Here is a 17,326-nt window from a genome sequence, read left to right as displayed (position 1 = left end):
GGGCGCGATCTGTCCCCTCTGAAGCTCAACGTCCAGTCAGCGGAGGCAGTGGTTCAAGACCCCGCAGGGCGGACACTGCTCCCCCCCTCAGTCCCTAGATGCAGGGAGGCTGTTGCCAGCAGCCTCCCTGTAAAAAAACAACAACTCTAAAATAAACTTTTCTAAAGAAGCTCAGGAGAGCTCCCCTAGCTGTGACCGGCTCCTCCGGGCATATTTTCTAAACTGAGTCTGGTAGGAGGGGCATAGAGGGAGGAGCCAGCCCACACTATTAAACTCTTAAAGTGCCAATGGCTCCTGGTGGACTCGTCTATACCCCATGGTACTAATATGGACCCCAACATCCTCTAGGACGTAAGAGAAAAGAGGATGGCCCTGACTAGTAAGCATTTGTGCTAGTAATAGATAAATCAAGGGAACTCAATGCTGTTTGTTCTGATATTTACAATACTAGCTTATATAGGAGCACTAGTGCTGTTTCTGCTTAGGAAGGGGGGAGAAGCTTACACTTTTTTTCTCCTAATTTATTTATTTAATTTATATACAGTATATACAGTACGGATGGTGTAATGGTTAGCATTACTGCCTCACAACACTGAGGTCATGGGTTCGATACCCACCACGGCCCTAACTGTGTGGAGTTTGTATATTCTCCCCGTACTTGCGTGGTTTTCCTCTGGGTACTCCGGTTTCCTCCCACAATCCAAAAATATATACTGGTAGGTTAATTGGCTCTCAATAAAATAAAAAATAAAAAATTAACCCTAGTGTGAATGTGTCTGTGTGTACATGTGATAGGGAATATAGATTGTAAGCTCCACTGGGGCAGGGACTGATGTGAATGGGCAAATATTCTCTGTAAAGCGCTGCGGAATATATGTGCGCTATATAAATAGCTGGTAATAAATAAATAACTATACACTGTGCATGGTGAGAGAGCCTTCACAGCGGTCGACATTTACAAGGTAAAAATTGTCCACAACATTGGTGTATCTATAATGGGTGCAGAGTATGTGATGCACATGGGTCCCTGGGTCCAGGGAAGCCCACACCGCACACCCTGCACGCTCATGGCGGCCGGCACTGCAGACAGGGACAATTTTCCCATTTGTGCATGTGCAGTAGAGATGTTCTCAGGAACAAGGCGTGGACGCCATATTCCTGGAGACCTGGGAAAGTGCACAAGGCCGGTGCTAGGGTGTTTATCGCCCCCCTGCAAACTATAGATTTGCGCTCTCCCATATTTAACAAAGGGACAGCGTGCTGCAAAAAGGGGTGCGTTCTCACAAGGAAAGGTCGTGGCCATAGAATAGTACCCCTATTTCAAATTACGCTGCACAGTACCACAGTCTTATTCACATTACCCCGCGCATAGTAGCGCTGTTTATACACATAATGTCCCCAGTAGTGGAGCCGGTTATATACGTAATACCACCTGTAGTAGCGCCGGTTATACACATAATAGCCCCTGTAGTAACGCCAATTATAAACATAATAACCCCTGTAGTAGCGCCGGTTATACACATAATAACCCCTGTGTTAGCGCCATTTATACACACAGTAGCCCCTGTATTAGCGCCGGTTATACACATAATAGCTACTGTAGTAGTGCCGGTTATACACATAATAGCCCCTGTAGTAGCGCTGGTTATACACATAGTAGCCCCTGTATTAGCGCCGGTTATACACATAATAGCTACTGTAGTAGCGCCGGTTATACACATAATAGCCGCTGTAGTAGCGCCGGTTATACACATAATAGCACCTGTATTAGGCTAGCGCCGGTTATACACATAGTAGCCCCTGTATTAGCGCCGGTTATACACATAATAGCTACTGTAGTAGCACCGGTTATGCACATAATAGCCCCTGTAGTAGCGCCGGTTATACACATAATAGCCCCTGTATTAGCGCCGGTTATACACATAATAGCCCCTGTATTAGCATTGGTTATACACCTAATAGCTACTATAGTAGCACCGGTTATACACATAATAGCCCCTGTAGTAGCTTTAATTATACACATAATAGCCCCTGTAGTAGCTCTGGTTATACAAATAATAGCCCCTGTCGTAGCTCCAGTTATAAACATAATAGCCCCTGTAGTAACTCCTGTTATAAACACAAATACACACACACTTTGTCACTCACTCTCCCTCAACTTACTATCTGGCTGGCCGGATCTGTAGCAGTTTCTCTGTCCGCCTCTGCAGTCTGTCCTGGTACCATGTAGCCCCACCCCTCAGTGCCATGTAGCTCTGCCCCTCAGCACCTTGTAGCTCCGCCCCCTTTTTGGCCAGGCTACGGATACTGCGGGGGGCTAGGGTGAGGCTTCAAGCTGCTGGCGCCGCTGCCTGTCAAACAGTGTGACAGGCACAGCAGCCGGCAGCAGGGAGCCCAGGCGCAGCACAGGGATGCAGAGCAAGGAGATCACCTCTCCAGCCTGTCTGCTTACCTGCTTTGCATCCCTTTGCTGAGTGGTTAGCGCAGTAGACTCTGGCACAAAGCCAGAGCCTACAGTGTTGTGGCCACTTCCAGAGAGGAGGAGGCCCAAACGGAGCATGCACATGAGCCCGCTCCTCTATTATTCTACCACTGGTCCACAGTGCAAAGCAAATACTGCTCTTGACTTACAATGTTTTACACCAGTGTCCCTACACTCCCATTTAAGCAGATAAGTGTGGCCCTGTCTTAAAAAAAAAACCTGTATAGCTCTTTTTTAAATTGAATATTATTGCCCCCAAAAAATAACATTTATATAGCCATATAATCAAATTGTAGAATACCATTGTAAATAAATAATAAATTAATATTGGCTGCTTAACGATTTCATGCCTGAACTAGCTTCATTAGTCTTTAAAGCTTCTAAAAATACAAAAAGTTTTGTTTTTCAAACTATAAAACTAAATAAGTTATACATGTGTCCATATGAGTGGATAACATGCACCTGCAACATAAACAAATGTCCCCATTTTCGTGGAACAGTGCATTAATTGTGAAAGCTTGGGGGGAGGGGGGGGGGGGGGAGGTTCCAAAAAAGTAGGGTAATATAGAATGAAAAAATAGGATTATAATTACCTACTGGCAAATCCTTTTCTCGTAGTCCGTAGAGGATACTGGGATCCACATTAGTACAATTGGGTATAGACGGGTCCACTAGGAGCCATGGGCACTTTAAGTCAATAGGGTGGGCTGGCTCCTCCCTCTATGCCCATCCTACCAGACTCAGTCTAGAAAACTGTGCCCGAGGAGACAGACATACTTCGAGAGAAGGATTTAGCTGAACAGTGTGAATAGTGGTGAGATTCGAACCAGCACACACAAACAAGAGGAAAGCAATGCTAACCAAACTTGAACAGGAACAGCAACAGCTAAACCAACAGTAATACTTAACCAAGTAACAGTGTAGAAAGAAGGAAGCACTGGGCGGGTGCCCAGTATCCTCTACGGACTACGAGAAAAGGATTGACCGGTAGGTAATTAAAATCCTATTTTCTCTTACGTCCTAGAGGATACTGGGAATACATTTATTACTATGGGGAAGTACCAAATCTCCCAAAACTGGGTGGGAGAGTGCTGAGGTTCCTGCAGCATCGTGTTCAAACCTGACCAAGTAGATGCTCGGCAGAGCTGTAAAGCTGAGACACCCCGGGAAGCCGCTCAGGAAGAACCCACATACCTAATAGAGTGGGCCTGTACCTTCAGAACAGGCAAACCTGCTGATGAATAAGCCTGCTGGATAGTACGTCTGATCCAGCGAGCGATAGACTGCTTTGAAGCAGGACACCCAATTTTCCTGGGATCATAGATAACAAACAGCGATTTTCTGTGACGAGCCGTCCTCTTCATGTAGATCCTCAAACCCTCACCACATCCAGGTATTTAGAGGTAGCAGACGTGTCAGTAAACACCAGAACCACAATAGGTTGGTTGATATGAAATGCAGATACCACCTTAGGAAGAAATTGCTGTCAAGTTTTGAGTTCAGCTCTATCCTCATGAAAAATCAAATAGGGGCTTTTGTGAGACAACGCCCGAGTTCAGATACACGCCTTGCGGAAGCCAAGGCCAACAGTGTAACAGTCTTCCACGTAAGAAACTTAAGGTCCACCTCCTGTAAAGGTTCTAGCCAGTCCGATTGCAGAAAACGTAATACCACGTTAAGATCCCAAGGTGCCGTGGGAGGCACAAAGGGCGGTTGGATGTGCAGATCACCCTTTAAGAACGTCTGAACCTCAGGAAGGAAAGCCAATTGTTTCTGGAAGAAAATGGACAAGACCGAAATCTGGACTTTCAAGGAGCCCAAACGTAGACCCACATCCACACCTGACTGTAGAAAAAGGAGAAAACGTCCCAGTTGAAATTCCACTGCAGGAAATTTCCTGTTTTCACACCATGAGACATATTTTTTCCAAATATGGTGGTAATGTTTAGACGTTACCCCTTTCCTAGCCTGGATCAGGGTTGGAATAACCTTGTTTGGAATGCCTTTCTGGGCTAAAATCTGACGCTCAGCTTCCATGCCATCAAACGGCCCCTGCAGCAGAAGATCCTCTTGCAGAGGTAGAGGCCACGGGTCCTCCACGACCAACCCCAGTAGATCCACGTACCAGGCCCTTCTTGGCAAATCGGGAGCAATGAGAATTGCTTGAACCTTTTCCCTTTTTATTCTTTTAAGAATTATTGTGATCAGTGGAAGAGGTGGGAGCATGTATACCATCTGGTAAAGCCATGGAGTCACCAGAGCGGCCACCGTTTGTGGGTCCCTCGACCTGGAACAATAGCGCTTTAGGTTCTTGTTGAGACGAGAGGCCATCAGGTCTATCTGTGGAATCGCCCACCAATGTGTCAATGACTCGAACACCTGTGGGTGAAGGCCCCACTCTACTGGCTGGAGGTCGTATCTGCTGAGGAAGTCCGTTTCCCAGTTGTCTACTCCCGGAATGAAGATTGCCGACAGCGCCACCGCGTGTCTTTCTGCGCAGAGGAGAATTCTTGTTACCACTGACATCGCAGCTCTGCTCTTCATTCCTCCCTGTCAGTTTATTTATGTTACAGCCATCACGTTGTCCGACTGAACCTGTATGGCTTGATCTTGAAGAAGATGTGATGCCTGAAGAAGGGCGTTGTATATGGCCCTTAGTTCCAGAATGTTGATCGGAAGACTGGCTTCCTGACTTGACCATCTTCCTTGGAACTGCTCCCCTTGGGTGACTGCTCCCCAACCTCTGAGGCCTGCGTCGGTAGTTAGCAGAATCCAGTTTTGAATGCTGGACTGGCGACCCTTGGTCAGGTAAGATGTCTGAAGCCACCACAGAAGGGAGATCCTGGCTTTTGGTGACAGACGTATCCTCTGATGCATGTAAAGATGCGATCCAGACCATTTGTCCAACAGATCCAGCTGAAAGGGTCTTGCGTGAAACCTTCCATACTGTAGAGCCTCGTAAGAGACTACCATCCTTCCCAAGAGGCGAATCCAAAGATGCACCGAAATCCAGGACGGCTTTAGGACATCCCGTACCATTGATTGGATCACCAATGCCTTGTCCTTTGGAAGGAACACCCTCTGTGTTTCCATATCCAGAATCATTCCCAAGAACAGAAGTCTCCATGTCGGTTCCAGATTAGATTTTGGCAGGTTCAGAATCCACCCATGATTCTGGAGTAATTGAGTTGACAGGGCAATGCTGTGCAACAGCTTTTCCCTGGATGGAGCCTTGATCAGCAGGTCATCCATGTACAGAAAAATGTTTACTAGGTGCATGTGGAGGAGAAACATCATTTCTGCCATTACCTTGGTGAACAGCCTCAGTGCCGTGGAGAGGCCAAATGGCAGGGCCTGGACCTGGTAGTGACAGTCTAGTAGAGCAAACCTTAGATAAGCCGGATGAGGCGGCCAAATCGGTACATGAAGGTATGCATCCTTGATGTCCAGAGACACCAGGAATTCTCCTTCCTCCAGACCGGAGATCACCGCTCTCAGAGACTCCATCTTGAATTTGAACACCCGTAAGTACGGGTTCAATAACTTGAGGTTTAAAATGGGCCTTACCGAACAGTCCGGTTTCGGCACCACAAACAGGGTGTAATAATAACCTTGTGGTGTAGGTGAGGTGGAACTGGAACAGTGACCTGAGTCTGTACCAGTTTTTGAATTGCTGTCTGTAGGGTCAAACTGCTTCTTGAGAAGCTGGTAAGCCGGATTTAAAGAATCTGGGAGATTGAAGTTCCTGAAACTCCAGTCTGTATCCCTGTGTGATAAGATCTTTGACCCAGGGATCCTGGCAAGAAGTTGCCCAAACGTGACCGAAATAACATAACCGGGCTCCCACCTGCCTGTCTTCCAGGCAGTGTGGTCCACTGTCATGCTGAAGGCTTTGAGGAAACAGTCCCTGAGGTTTGTTCCTGAGAACCTGCAGCATCGGGTTTTCTGGGTTTACCTCTATTACCTCTGTAGGCTGTAGAGGAACCCCTGGATTTGAACGGTAGGCTTTCCATGCCCTTTCTGGACTCTGCATCCGCAGTCCATAGGTGTAGCCACAAGCCCCTGCATGCTGACACTGCCATGGCAGAGGTGCATGCGTTGAGTAAACCAACTTCTTTTAAGGCTTCCACCATAAAGTTAGCAGAATCTAAGATATGCTGCAAGAATAAAATAATATTGTCCCTGGTTAAGGAATCTAAACCATCAATCAGATTACCTGACCATTTAGCAATGGCCCGAGTGATCCATGCACAAGCAATAGTGGGTCTCTGGGCCACCCCAGCGGATGTATATAAAGATTTGAGAGTGGTCTCAATCTTGCGGTCAGCTGCGTCCTTTAAGGCCGCCGCCCCGGGAACCGGTAAGACTATCTTACGCGATAACCTGGATATAGATGCGTCCACAATTGGCAGGTTTTCCCATTTCTTCCTATCATCCGAAAGAACAGGAAAGGAAGAAACCAACCTTTTAGGGATCTGAAATTTTTTGTCAGGGCTTACCCACGCCTCTTCAAAGACAGTGTTTCATTCCTTTGAAGTGGGGAAAGTAGCTGAGGATTTCCTTTTAGTATTAAAATAAGCTTTCTCTTCCACCTCCTCTGTCTTGTCAGGAATGAGCAGGATAGTTCTGATAGCCTCAATGAGGGCCTGTATTTCCTGTGACAGGACAGCATCCCCCTCACCCGTGTCCACTTCACCCTCCTCTGGATCCGACATATCAGGATCAGTATCACCCTGCATGATTTGGGCCAGAGTACGCTTTTGCGGGCAAATGGCGAGGGCTTGGGGTGGAGGTTTGGAAGCTGGCTCTCTATTCATCAGGTCATTCATAGACTGCCATAAGAACTGTGTCTCCTTGTCATTATGAGACAGTTTAGTAGAAATATTAGAAATCATACTTTAATGGAAGCCAACCACAGGGGTTCAGCCCCACTGGACTGGGAGTGAGCACTATCCTGAGTACGGGGTAGTGAGTCCCCAGGGGATGATAGACATTCTGCTGTACAAGACACACAGTCCCTGGCAGGGCTGGATCTAGGGGGGGGGGGGGGGGGGGAGGGGGCGACCCCCCCCCCCCAACACAGTCATAACCACGCCCACTTTTGAGCCTGAAGCAGAACGATGTGCTGCAGCTTATACCACAGCAGCACAGAGGAGCCAGGAGAGCAAGGGTTACAGAGCATTTGCCCCTCACTTGCTGGTGTGTGGGTACTAGGGCTAGTAAATACAATTACCCCATAGCACAGTCACATGTACATAGTTCAATCACAAAGCTCTATCTCAGTCTCACTCAAAAAGTTCAGTCAGAATTGAGAGAGGAGGAGTTAGGATTGCAGATGGGAGGAGTTGGGACTGTAGAGGGAGGAGTCAAGATTAAACAGTAAACCCCCCCACCCCCCCCTAAAGATTAGTCTAGATCCGTCCCTGGCCCTGGACATGTTTGTAGAGGGACACACACACACACACACACACACACACACACACACGCACACACACACACACACACACACACACACACACACACACACAGAGTGACACTGGGTGAAAACAAAGTATATGTAGGCAGGATCCTCAGAGAGACACAGAAGCCAGAGCCAGCCACACAGCACCCCTTTAGCAATAGTAAAACTAAGCTGGGTCACAAGGACTAAGCACCTGAGTAGTGCTTACAGTCTTAACATTGCTCCCCCCCCTTCACTAAGACCCCCTGGTACCGCTGAGGAGACTTTGAGTCCTTGTGGAGGAACTCCGCTTCCCTGTGAGTGCTGTCTGACTGAGCTGCAAAGGGAAATGGCGCTGGAGAGCTGTGGGATCCGCTCTGAGTGAAGCCCCGCCCCCTGTAATGGTGCGCGGCTTCCCGTATTTTTTATACTGGCCCCGAGGTAAAAAGTGTGCCTAACCAGGTAAATAAACCCGTTAGGTTGTGCAGCCAGTGTGGGTATCATAGGTGGCTCAGCAAGCCCCTCACAGCGTGACCTGCCGCAGCGTGTGTCCACTGAGCCTCCCTGGAGTGCAGCCTGTGCTCAGAGCTGCGCTCCTACCCTAGTGCCCCATTCCCGCTGGCGACCCGCTAACCGGGATGTCGGAGCCGTACTCACCACTCTTCTGTCTTCAGGCTCTGTTAGGGGGTGGCGGCGTGCTGCGGGAGGGTATGCGCAACCATGTTGTATCTTGCGAATGGCTCCCTCAGGAGCTCAGTGTCCTGTCAGCAAAGAAACGGGACCATTAACTCTAAGGAAGTTGGGCCGTTCGGCCCCATAAGTCTGACGAAGCAGTCAGGCTGTTGCCTAAACAGCCCTGACTGAAAATAACAAATGTTGAAAATAAAAGTAGAAAACTCTTCAGGAGCTCTCCAAAGCGTGACCGGCTCCTCCAGGCACATTTTCTAAACTGAATCTGGTAGGAGGGGCATAGAGGGAGGAGCCAGCCCACACTATTGATTTCTTAAAGTGCCCATGGCTCCTAGTGGACCCATCTATACCCCATGGTACTAATGTGGACCCCAGTAAACTCTAGGACGTAAGAGAAATAAATGTCTGGTATGGGTCCACTTATTTTTTATCATGTTGCTTACTGTAGTCTTTCTCCAGAAACAAAAAATCCTCTAAATTGAAAACAATAAATTTTTTATGCCTATTTATGGATATATTCATCCATAAACAAAAATATCCTCAGTAGTTATAACATAAATATTTTCATTTACGTCTGAGTTTGCTTCATACTTAAAATAATTGTCTTTCACACAAACTAAATTTGACTGATTTTAAACTTTGGTGTAAAAGTTGAAGACGCACCTTGGTCACAGAGGCTCAAGGCACTGCATTCAGATTACAGATGAGCGGTCCGGATTACCTTGAGTCTGGACTGCTCCAAACAGGGTGATCCTAGCCACGTCCAAGCCTGGTTTGGGGACTTCCCGCTAGGCTTGGAATGTCAGAGCGAGGCCAAACATCATCGTCCCACGTCGGATTCTCGCAGGGCTTGGAGTGTATATAAGGCGCCATGGCCGGGACTCGCCACCATTTCAATGCATGCTCCCATGCTGCACTGTGCTCTGTGGTTTTGGGCTGTCAGTCAGAGAGTCCATCTAAGGGCCCAGGGCTGACAGTCAGAGTGTCCATCAAAGGGGCTGTCACTTGTGTAAATCTAAGGGGCTGTCAGTCAATGTGTAGTGTACATCTAATGGGCTGTCACTTGTGTACAGCTAAGGGGCTGTCAGTCAGTGTGTAGTGTACATCTAATGCTAGAGGGGGGGGGTTCATGATCTAGAGATCTGAGCTCAGCTTGTATATGACACTGCTGTGGAGCCATTGGGTGCAGTCACCTACTAACCATCATGCTGCTGTGTATTATACACTGCTCAAAAAAATAAAGGGAACACTAAAATAACACATCCTAGATCTGAATGAATGAAATATTCTTATTAAATACTTTGTTCTTTACATAGTTGAATGTGCTGACAACAAAATCACACAAAAATGATCAATGGAAATCAAATTTATTAACCCATGGAGGTCTGGATTTGGAGTACACTCAAAATTAAAGTGGAAAAACACACTACAGGCTGATCCAACTTTGATGTAATGACCTTAAAACAAGTCAAAATGAGGCTCAGTAGTGTGTGAGGCCTCCACGTGCCTGTATGACCTCCCTACAACACCTGGGCATGCTCCTGATGAGATGGCGGATGGTCTTCTGAGTGATCTCCTCCCAGACCTGGACTAAAGCATCCGCCATCTCCTGGACAGTCTGTGGTGCAACGTGGCGTTGGTGGATGGAGCGAGACATGATGTCCCAGATGTGCTCAATTGGATTCAGGTGTGGGGAACGGGCGGGCCAGTCCATAGCATCAATGCCTTTGTCTTGCAGGAATTGCTGACACACTCCAGCCACATGAGGTCTAGCATTGTCTTGCATTAGGAGGAACCCAGGGCCAACCGCACCAGCATATGGTCTCACAAGGGGTCTGAGGATCTCATCTCGGTACCTAATGGCAGTCAGGCTACCTCTGGCAAGCACATGGAGGGCTGTGCGGCCCCCCAAAGAAATGCCACCCCACACCATTACTAACCCACTGCCAAACCGGTCATGCTGGAGGATGTTGCAGGCAGCAGAACGTTCTCCTTGGCGTCTCCAGGCTCTGTCACGTCTGTCACATGTGCTCAGTGAGAACCTGCTTCCATCTGTGAAGAGCACAGGGCGCCAGTGGCGAATTTGCCAATCTTGGTGTTCTCTGGCAAATGCCAAACGTCCTGCACGGTGTTGGGCTGTAAGCACAACCCCCACCTGTGGACGTCGGGCCCTCATACCACCCTCATGGAGTCTGTTTCTGATTGTTTGAGTAGACACATGCACATTTGTGGCTTGCTGGAGGTCATTTTGTAGGGCTCTGGCAGTGCTCCTCCTGTTCTTCCTTGCACAAAGGTGGAGGTAGCGGTCCTGCTGCTGGGTTGTTGCCCTCCTACGGCCTCCTCCACGTCTCCTGATGTACTGGCCTGTCTCCTGATAGTGCCTCCATGCTCTGGACACTACTCTGACAGACACTGCAAACCTTCTTGCCACAGCTGGCATTGATGTGCCATCCTGGATGAGCTGCACTACCTGAGCCACTTGTGTGGGTTGTAGACTCCGTCTCATGCTACCACTAGAGTGAAAGCACCGCCAGCTTTCAAAAGTGACCAAAACATCAGCCAGAAAGCATAGGAGCTGAGAAGTGGTCTGTGGTCACCACCTGCAGAACAACTCCTTTATTGGGGGTGTCTTGCTAATTGCCTATAATTTCCACCTGTAGTCTATTCCATTTGCACAACAGCATGTGAAATTGATTGTCAATCAGTGTTGCTTCCTAAGTGGACAGTTTGATTTCACAGAAGTGTGATTGACTAGGAGTTACATTGTGTTGTTTAAGTGTTCCCTTTATTTTTTTGAGCAGTGTATAAACAATTTAGTGATGTGCACCGGACATTTTTCGGGTTTTGTGTTTTGGTTTTGGATTCGGTTCCGCGGCCGTGTTTTGGATTCGGACGCGTTTTGGCAAAACCTCACCGAAAATTTTTTGTCGGATTCGGGTGTGTTTTGGATTCGGGTGTTTTTTACAAAAAACCCTAAAAAACAGCTTAAATCATAGAATTTGGGGGTCATTTTGATCCCATAGTTGTATTAACCTCAATAACCATAATTTCCACTCATTTCCAGTCTATTCTGAACACCTCACAATATTATTTTTAGTCCTAAAATTTGCACCGAGGTCGCTGGATGGCTAAGCTAAGCGACACAAGTGACCGACACAAACACCTGGCCCATCTAGGAGTGGCAGTGCAGTGTCAGGCAGGATGGCACTTCAAAAAAATAGTCCCCAAACAGCACATGATGCAAAGAAAAAAAGAGGCGCACCAAGGTCGCTGTGTGACTAAGCTAAGCGACACAAGTGGCCGACACAAACACCTGGCCCATCTAGGAGTGGCACTGCAGTGTCAGGCAGGATGGCACTTCAAAAAAATAGTCCCCAAACAGCACATGATGCAAAGAAAAAAAGAGGCGCACCAAGGTCGCTGTGTGACTAAGCTAAGCGACACAAGTGGCCGACACAAACACCTGGCCCATCTAGGAGTGGCACTGCAGGGTCAGGCAGGATGGCACTTCAAAAAAATAGTCCCCAAACAGCACATGATGCAAAGAAAAAAAGAGGCGCACCAAGGTCGCTGTGTGACTAAGCTAAGCGACACAAGTGGCCGACACAAACACCTGGCCCATCTAGGAGTGGCACTGCAGTGTCAGACAGGATGGCACTTAAAAAAATTGTCCCCAAACAGCACATGATGCAAAGAAAAAAAGAGGCGCACCAAGGTCGCTGTGTGACTAAGCTAAGCGACACAAGTGGCCGACACAAACACCTGGCCCATCTAGGAGTGGCACTGTAGTGTCAGACAGGATGGCACTTCAAAAAAATTGTCCCCAAACAGCACATGATGCAAAGAAAAAAAGAGGCGCACCACAGGTATAGAATGTAGATGGATAGTATACTTAATGACGACACAGAGGTAGGTACAGCAGTGGCCTTCCGTACAGCTATATATAGTATACTGGGGGTCACTGTGTCAGCAAACTGCAAAACTAAAATGCACCACAGGTATAGAATGTAGATGGATAGTATACTTAATGACGACACAGAGGTAGGTACAGCAGTGGCCTTCCGTACTGCTATATATAGTATACTGGTAGTCACTGTGTCAGCAAACTGCAAAACTAAAATGCACCACAGGTATAGAATGTAGATGGATAGTATACTTAATAATGACACAGAGGTAGGTACAGCAGTGGCCTTCCGTACCGTACTGCTATTATATATAGTATACTGGTGGTCACTGTGTCAGCAAACTGCAAAACTAAAATGCACCACAGGTATAGAATGTAGATGAATAGTATACTTAATGACGACACAGAGGTAGGTACAGCAGTGGCCTTCCGTACCGTACTGCTATTATATATAGTATACTGGTGGTCACTGTGTCAGCAAACTGCAAAACTAAAATGCACCACAGGTATAGAATGTAGATGGATAGTATACTTAATGACGACACAGAGGTAGGTACAGCAGTGGCCTTCCGTACTGCTATATATAGTATACTGGTGGTCACTGTGTCAGCAAACTGCAAAACTAAAATGCACCACAGGTATAGAATGTAGATGGATAGTATACTTAATGACGACACAGAGGTAGGTACAGCAGTGGCCTTCCGTACTGCTATATATAGTATACTGGTGGTCACTGTGTCAGCAAACTGCAAAACTAAAATGCACCACAGGTATAGAATGTAGATAGATAGTATACTTAATGACGACACAGAGGTAGGTACAGCAGTGGCCTTCCGTACCGTAATGCTATATATTATATACTGGTGGTCACTGGTCAGCAAAACTCTGCACTGTACTCCTCCTATATAATATTATACTGGTGGTCCCCAGTCCCCACAATAAAGCAGCACACTGAGCACAGATATGGAGTGTTTTTCAGGCAGACAACGTATACTGGTGGTCACTGTCAGCAAAACTCTGCACTGTACTCCTGCTATATAATACAGCTGCTCCCCAGTCCCCACAATTAAGCAGTGTGAGCACAGATATGGAGCGTTTTTTTCAGGCAGAGAACGGATAACTGGTGGTCACTGATCAGCAAAACTCTGCACTGTACTCCTCCTATATTATACAGCTGCTCCCCAGCCCTCCCCACAATTAAGCAATAGTGCACAGCACAATCAAGTTCAACAATAACGGAGAGGACGCCAGCCACGTCCTCTCCCTAACATTTCCAATGCACGAGTGAAAGTGGCGGCGACGCGCGGCTGCTTATATAGAATCCGAATCTCGCGAGAATCCGAAAGCGGGATGATGAAGTTCGGGCGCGCTCGGGTTACCCGAGCCATACGGGAGAATCCGAGTATGGCTCGGACCCGTGTAAAAAGGGTGAAGTTCGAGGGGGTTTGGTTTCCGAGAAACCGAACCCGCTCATCACTAATAAACATAGAATTTGATCCACTTGTCCATTTAGTCTGCCTTGAGCACACGTACATGCACACTTACACACACACATACGGCACCCCCCCCCCCCTTTCACCCCACCCCCTCCCCGCGATCATCTAAAGACAAACCACCCCTTTGGACAAAAGGTTAACTATTGATTTATTACAAACCACCCATATGCTCTGCATATATCTGCACACTCATAAGGAGACCACCGGTCACAATACTGACTCCTACATCCCGCCAGCTCAAAAACCCGACAATTGGCATGACGACACCCATAGAGTGGGAATAGAACCTGTGGCAAGCGCAGCATGGCGATTCCGCAAGTAAAACAACACTGAAGCCAGTTCCTACCTTTCTTCTTGGTGAAGAATTCTGCAACATGATAAGCAACAGTTGCAATAAGAAACATAAAAACATACTTTGTAACAATATCAGATTATTGTTGATATTATTGCTGTTATAATGAGACTGCTGAACACCCTTTTCAGAACCCTTTGCATAGAATTGGGATAAGAAAAATTCATGATTTATATATCAGAACAGTAATATATAATATATTGAAGATGTTGCCAAATAAATCAACAGACGATTATTTGAGGATAAATCTGTTTAAAAAAAAATATCTTTACTTCTTCTTAACTTCTTCATTTTGTTTTTTGTTTTATTTCATTTGTGCATATACATCATTTTAAATATAATACATATTTTTTTAATGAATACAAAATAAAAATATTTTAACATTGTAGCAGACATCTTTTTGATGCCTCACTTTCTTGGAAAGTGTGTGTTGTGTTATGTTATTGAAAACATGCAGAAGTAGGCAGACACTGTCTGCCTACCTCTGCGACATCACAAGTTGGAGAGAAATTGGCTGGTCTGATGAAAATTTGGCTGGTTGGCTGGTCTAATGAAAAAAGTTGGTTAGGTGTGTGGTACAGCGCTTTAGTTGGACAAAGAATTTGTATGGTTGGTCATAGAACCTGTGGCAAGCGCAGCATGGCGAGTCCGCAAGTAAAACAACACTGAATCCAGTTCCTACCTTTCTTCTTGGTGAAGAATTCTGCAACATGATAAGCAACAGTTGCAGTGGTTGGAGGAAAGTTGGTCTGATGTATGGCTAGCTTTAGGGATTGTCAGAGTGTCCATCTAAGGGGCTGTCAGTCATTGTGTCCAGCTAGGGGGTTGTGGTGCTGTCACTGTCTCCAGTCCCCTAAGTCCATTACAGTGGTACTGCACTGACTGCGCAGGCCCCACCCTCTGCGTTCACAGTGTAACTCAATATTATTGTTTAAAAAAAATGTTTTGTATTATTTGTTTGTGCGCACTGCACTCCAGTACAGCATAGTTCCCCAGTGAATGTGTGTAAAAGTGGTAGACTCCACGCAGTGTGGGCCAAGCTGCTAGTTAAAAAAAATAAAATAATTGTATTTAAATTGTTTGTACTGTGCACTGCACCCCAGTACTGAGTACAAGTTGGCAGCTCAAGTGACACGTGGCACTACAATGTCTCTTTCAGTTTCTTCGGCAGCATCCGAGGAAAAAAACTTACCTTTCCTAGAAGACCTAGTGATGATGCAGATAAGTCAACACAACATTTTGACATCTGGTCGGGTCTAAATGAACTGCCCAGCATTTGTGACACCTGTACCATAACTACATCTGATATGGTCACCATCCAAAGAATGTTGGAGGATTATTTTCATGACATCGTAAAATTATTCTTGACACAGAGTCCCTTCGAGTACTGGAAGGAAAAAAAGGCAATTTGGAAGCCCTTGTACAAACTGGATTTGCATTAGTTAAGCTGCCCACCCTCCAGTGTGTACTCGGGGAGAGTTTTCAGCACAGCCTGCAACCCTGTCAGCGATCAGCATAGGAGGCTTCTTCCTGAAAATGTGGAAAAGATGATGTTCATCAAACTGAACTGGAAATTCCACAAGGAAGACCTTTCCGGCAATTACATCAAAGTACAGAGACTTCTGTAATGGTGGATTCCAGTGGGGATGAATTAATATCAAGTGAGGAGGAAGTACACACTGATGAGCAGGGATGGACTGGGGGCTGATATCGCCCCTGGCATGCACCTTGACAGGGGCATGCGTGCCGCTAAAGGGGGTGCGTGGACACTAGCGACAGGGGCATGATGCGAGTCAAGAGGGCGTTGAGTCGCAGCACGCCTCCATTTCCATGGAGATGTACAGGGGGCGTGGGAGCGTCCACAACAGAGAGCCAGGGGATGCGCTGAGCATGGTCTTTCTGGTACTCTGGATGACAGGACCGGCCCACCAGCCCATTGGCCCTTCTGGTATTTGCCAGAAGTGCCAGATGGGCAGTCCAGCCCTGCTAATGAGAGTGAGGATATAGATGGCAATGACGATGACATCTGGCCACTGTAAAGCTGTTGCCTTAAGCCGATTAGTAGCTTGTTTTGTGTGGCTCAAACAAACAAAGATCTTCAACCACAAATGTTGCATTCCCTGTCACTGGAGGGCTTGGTATGTTAAGTGTGCATGTTCTTTTTAATATCCAACATAAGGGTGGGTAAAAAGGATCCAAGGACAATTTCATCTTGCACCACCGGTCATTTGTCCCACTGCTGTGTGTCAGTGTTTCTTAGTTATGCTATAAACTGCTGTGTGTTTGTGCCGCTGCTCTGCTGCTTAGTAAACCAGCCACCCCGCTGCAGACTTTGGCCTAAAGTGAATGAAAATAACATTGTGAGCTGTAAAATGGTCAAAATTGTCTGCAAGTTATTAGAAATTTATGTTATTGAGGTTAATAATACTCTAGGGACAAAAAAAGCGCAAATTACAGTAAGTGATTTTAGCTTTTTTGTAAATTTTTGTAAAAAGTCCAAATTCAAAGCCAGTCACAGGGATTTGGCAAATCCAAACCCAAATCCAAAGCCAGCCGACAAATTAGAACCAAATCCAAATTTGGCAAAAATATGTACAAGCTGAATCATGGCAACTGTTAACATGTTTTGCAGCAGTAGACTTTGGCCTTTGATGTCCCACACTGAACCTGATTTCAGTGGGTACCTTGGACATGGCCCTGCACTTCAACGAAGGTAGTGTCTCACTTGGTCTTCATCTTTAACACTGCTCCATAGAAACAACATTGCTCCATAGGAACAGCATGCTCGAGCAATGGATGCTTTGAAATCAAAATAATTCTTGTCATTGAATCCAGACATCTGAATCTGCCACTAAATGGCATAACTTCTAAGATTGGTAGAGGTCCAAAGAAGAGGATCCCATGCACTAGTGATGTCAAAAACAGCTGTCCACTGTAGTGACCTCTATACATGAAAAGGTTA

Source organism: Pseudophryne corroboree, chromosome 11, assembly GCF_028390025.1.
Source record: "Pseudophryne corroboree isolate aPseCor3 chromosome 11, aPseCor3.hap2, whole genome shotgun sequence".
Lineage (NCBI taxonomy): Eukaryota > Metazoa > Chordata > Amphibia > Anura > Myobatrachidae > Pseudophryne > Pseudophryne corroboree.
This window is presented reverse-complemented; position numbering follows the sequence as displayed.